Here is a 5,314-nt window from a genome sequence, read left to right as displayed (position 1 = left end):
TCGTGCATCCGACCCGCGCCGGTTCCCCAGCCGGCCTGATATAAGGCAAAACCAGCCTCTCCGCCTGGAGCTCAGAGCCAACTTGGCGAATATTTTCTAAGTGCCCACGGCTCTGCGTGGCTACGGCGTCTGCCCAGCGCCGGTTCCTGGGTCGAACCCCGAGGACGAGGAATGCCGGTCTCCGCCTGGAGGTCCCAGCTTAATCGGCGAAAATTTTCTAAGTGCCCACGGCTCTGCCGGGCTCGTGCATCCGACCCGCGCCGGTTCCCCAGCCGGCCTGAAATAAGGCAAAACCAGGCTCTCCCCCTGGAGCTCAGAGCCAATTGTGGCGAAAAAACGACTAAGTGTCAACTTTCGAAAAAACGACTAAGTGTCAACTTTCCAAAAAAACGGCTAAGTGTCGACTTTCGAAAAAACGGCTAAGTGTCAACTTTCGAAAAAACGACTAAGTGTCGCCTCTGAAAAAACGACTAAGTGTCGCCTCTCTGAAAAAACGACTAAGTGCCCACGGCTCTGCGGGGCTTGTGAGTCCGCCCCGCGCCGGTTCGGCGGTCGGCCTCAAAAAGCGAAAAATCAGCCTCTCTCCCTGGAGCTCACCAAAAATTTGTCGAAATTTTTCTAAGTTCTCCTCGAGGTACCAGGGGGTGAGGTACCCGGGCTAAGGTGCAGTACCTTTTTTGGTCTTCAGGTGCGCCAGAGTACAATGAAATGGTCCCAGTAGTCAGTGTACTCATCGACTTTCCCCCCGTTTTCCAAAGCACCCCGTTTACGAATATGGAGGAGATGGTGCTGGTCTCCCCACGGCGTCGGACACGCCGTCCTCGACAGCACAAGGTCGGATAGAAGACCTGAAAAGCGCCGTGGCACGCGCTGGAGGTGTCACTGTGGCGAAAAAGTGACTAAGTGTCAACTTTCGAAAAAACGGCTAAGTGTCAACTTTCGAAAAAACGGCTAAGTGTCAACTTTCGAAAAAACGGCTAAGTGTCACCTCTCTGAAAAAACGGCAAAGTGTCAACTTTCGAAAAAACGACTAAGTGTCAACTTTCGAAAAAACGACTAAGTGTCACCTCTCTGAAAAAATGGCAAAGTGTCAACTGCGAATGTGGTGGTGCATGGAAGGAAGTGGAGGACGGCCGCCTCCTTAAACACAGGCCGGAGAGGAGCGTCAGGGCCAGGCTCCTCAAACATGGACCGAGTGTCGCCCTTAACACAGACCAAGGGGAGGACGGCCGCCTCCTTAAACACAGGCCGGAGAGGAGCGTCAGGGCCAGGCTCCTCAAACATGGACCGAGTGTCGCCCTTAACACAGACCAAGGGGAGGACGGCCGCCTCCTTAAACACAGGCCGGAGAGGAGCGTCAGGGCCAGGCTCCTCAAACATGGACCGAGTGTCGCCCTTAACACAGACCAAGGGGAGGACGGCCGCCTCCTTAAACACAGGCCGGAGAGGAGCGTCAGGGCCAGGCTCCTCAAACATGGACCGAGTGTCGCCCTTAACACAGACCAAGGGGAGGACGGCCGCCTCCTTAAACACAGGCCGGAGAGGAGCGTCAGGGCCAGGCTCCTCAAACATGGACCGAGTGTCGCCCTTAACACAGACCAAGGGGAGGACGGCCGCCTCCTTAAACACAGGCCGGAGAGGAGCGTCAGGGCCAGGCTCCTCAAACATGGACCGAGTGTCGCCCTTAACACAGACCAAGGGGAGGACGGCCGCCTCCTTAAACACAGGCCGGAGAGGAGCGTCAGGGCCAGGCTCCTCAAACATGGACCGAGTGTCGCCCTTAACACAGACCAAGGGGAGGACGGCCGCCTCCTTAAACACAGGCCGGAGAGGAGCGTCAGGGCCAGGCTCCTCAAACATGGACAGAGTGTCGCCCTTAACACAGACCAAGGGGAGGACGGCCGCCTCCCTAAACACAGGCCGGAGAGGAGCGTCAGGGCCAGGCTCCTCAAACATGGACCGAGTGTCGCCCTTAACACAGACCAAGGGGAGGACGGCCGCCTCCTTAAACACAGGCCGGAGAGGAGCGTCAGGGCCAGGCTCCTCAAACATGGACCGAGTGTCGCCCTTAACACAGACCAAGGGGAGGACGGCCGCCTCCTTAAACACAGGCCGGAGAGGAGCGTCAGGGCCAGGCTCCTCAAACATGGACCGAGTGTCGCCCTTAACACAGACCAAGCGGAGGACGGCCGCCTCCCTAAATACAGGCCGAACCGGAGCGCGAGTGTCGCTCCTTAAACACGGACCGAGTGGAGGACGGCCGCCTCCTTAAACACAGGCCGAACAAAATGACACAAAGTGTCAACTGCGAATGTTGTCCATCCAAGGAAGGAGCGTGATGCCCGGCCGGCTCCTTAAACACAGGCCGAGAGTCGCCCCGGACGGTCCGCCTCGCGGCGCCCGTCTGCTCGGATAAAATGACACAAAGTGTCAACTACGAATGTTGTCCATCCAAGGAGGGAGCGTGATGCCCGGCCGGCTCCGAAAACACAGGCCGAGAGTCGCCCCGGACGGTCCGCCTCGCGGCGCCCGTCTGCTCGGATAAAATGACACAAAGTGTCAACTGCGAATGTTGTCCATCCAAGGAAGGAGCGTGATGCCCGGCCGGCTCCTTAAACACAGGCCGAGAGTCGCCCCGGACGGTCCGCCTCGCGGCGCCCGCCCGCTCGGATAAAATGACACAAAGTGTCAACTACGAATGTTGTCCATCCAAGGAAGGAGCGTGATGCCCGGCCGGCTCCTTAAACACAGGCCGAGAGTCGCCCCGGACGGTCGCCTCGCGGCGCCCGTCTGCTCGGATAAAATGACACAAAGTGTCAACTACGAATGTTGTCCATCCAAGGAGGGAGCGTGATGCCCGGCCGGCTCCGAAAACACAGGCCGAGAGTCGCCCCGGACGGTCCGCCTCGCGGCGCCCGTCTGCTCGGATAAAATGACACAAAGTGTCAACTGCGAATGTTGTCCATCCAAGGAAGGAGCGTGATGCCCGGCCGGCTCCTTAAACACAGGCCGAGAGTCGCCCCGGACGGTCCGCCTCGCGGCGCCCGTCTGCTCGGATAAAATGACACAAAGTGTCAACTACGAATGTTGTCCATCCAAGGAGGGAGCGTGATGCCCGGCCGGCTCCGAAAACACAGGCCGAGAGTCGCCCCGGACGGTCCGCCTCGCGGCGCCCGTCTGCTCGGATAAAATGACACAAAGTGTCAACTGCGAATGTTGTCCATCCAAGGAAGGAGCGTGATGCCCGGCCGGCTCCTTAAATACAGGCCGAGAGTCGCCCCGGACGGTCCGCCTCGCGGCGCCCGCCCGCTCGGATAAAATGACACAAAGTGTCAACTACGAATGTTGTCCATCCAAGGAAGGAGCGTGATGCCCGGCCGGCTCCTTAAACACAGGCCGAGAGTCGCCCCGGACGGTCGCCTCGCGGCGCCCGTCTGCTCGGATAAAATGACACAAAGTGTCAACTACGAATGTTGTCCATCCAAGGAGGGAGCGTGATGCCCGGCCGGCTCCGAAAACACAGGCCGAGAGTCGCCCCGGACGGTCCGCCTCGCGGCGCCCGTCTGCTCGGATAAAATGACACAAAGTGTCAACTGCGAATGTTGTCCATCCAAGGAAGGAGCGTGATGCCCGGCCGGCTCCTTAAACACAGGCCGAGAGTCGCCCCGGACGGTCGCCTCGCGGCGCCCGTCTGCTCGGATAAAATGACACAAAGTGTCAACTACGAATGTTGTCCATCCAAGGAGGGAGCGTGATGCCCGGCCGGCTCCGAAAACACAGGCCGAGAGTCGCCCCGGACGGTCCGCCTCGCGGCGCCCGTCTGCTCGGATAAAATGACACAAAGTGTCAACTGCGAATGTTGTCCATCCAAGGAAGGAGCGTGATGCCCGGCCGGCTCCTTAAACACAGGCCGAGAGTCGCCCCGGACGGTCCGCCTCGCGGCGCCCGTCTGCTCGGATAAAATGACACAAAGTGTCAACTACGAATGTTGTCCATCCAAGGAGGGAGCGTGATGCCCGGCCGGCTCCGAAAACACAGGCCGAGAGTCGCCCCGGACGGTCCGCCTCGCGGCGCCCGTCTGCTCGGATAAAATGACACAAAGTGTCAACTGCGAATGTTGTCCATCCAAGGAAGGAGCGTGATGCCCGGCCGGCTCCTTAAATACAGGCCGAGAGTCGCCCCGGACGGTCCGCCTCGCGGCGCCCGCCCGCTCGGATAAAATGACACAAAGTGTCAACTACGAATGTTGTCCATCCAAGGAAGGAGCGTGATGCCCGGCCGGCTCCTTAAACACAGGCCGAGAGTCGCCCCGGACGGTCGCCTCGCGGCGCCCGTCTGCTCGGATAAAATGACACAAAGTGTCAACTACGAATGTTGTCCATCCAAGGAGGGAGCGTGATGCCCGGCCGGCTCCGAAAACACAGGCCGAGAGTCGCCCCGGACGGTCCGCCTCGCGGCGCCCGTCCGCTCGGATAAAATGACACAAAGTGTCAACTACGAATGTTGTCCATCCAAGGAGGGAGCGTGAGGCCCGGCCGGCTCCGAAAACACAGGCCGAGAGTCGCCCCGGACGGTCCGCCTCTCGAGGCGCCCGCCCGCTCGGATAAAATGACACAAAGTGTCAACTACGAATGTTGTCCATCCAAGGAGGGAGCGTGATGCCCGGCCGGCTCCGAAAACACAGGCCGAGATTCGACCCCGGACGGGCCGTCTTCTCCCGGCGCCCGCCCGCGTACGCCCCCCATCCCCGGTCGCCCGTCTGCTCCCGGTGGGCCTCCGAGTACCCCCTCACCCAACTGACCGACTGGCACTCATGACCCGCCTTGGTAGGGCCTCCATCGGCCTCGGCTCGTCCGACGTCGGGTGGACGGTTCCTACCCACTGCGGGTCGCACTCTAGCGCCCCGGCCGCTGCGTGAGCGTGCGCTCCCCGCGCCGCCCCGCAGGCCCCGGCGCGACCGTACTGCGGCGAGACCGAGACGACCCGGTTTGGCATCCATCCCACCTAGCCACGATCCACGGAGGCCGAGCGAGCGGCTGAGTGTCGGGCGCCGCGCGTGCGAGCGTCCGCCGGCCGCGCCGGTCCTTCCGCGAATGTCGTTTCTCAAACCCTCCGGCTTGATAGCGGCGGCACCACGGGAAGCCGTCCACACACACCGTCCGACCTCTATCCGAAAAGCCTTCCCGACCAACCGCGGTCGCGGGGGCGTCTGTCGCTCCGCATCGGGGGGGCGTATGGCTTCCGCGCTACGCGCTGCGGGCTCGGGGGGGCCGCAACGGCTGAGTCTGACTCGGCCGGGGCGCAGCTTCCCTCC

The sequence above is a fragment of the Syngnathus leptorhynchus genome, unplaced genomic scaffold (assembly GCF_054491065.1).
Source record: "Syngnathus leptorhynchus isolate UIUO unplaced genomic scaffold, UIUO_Slep HiC_scaffold_60, whole genome shotgun sequence".
In the NCBI taxonomy this organism is placed as follows: domain Eukaryota; kingdom Metazoa; phylum Chordata; class Actinopteri; order Syngnathiformes; family Syngnathidae; genus Syngnathus; species Syngnathus leptorhynchus.
Note: the sequence above shows the minus strand (reverse complement) of the source record.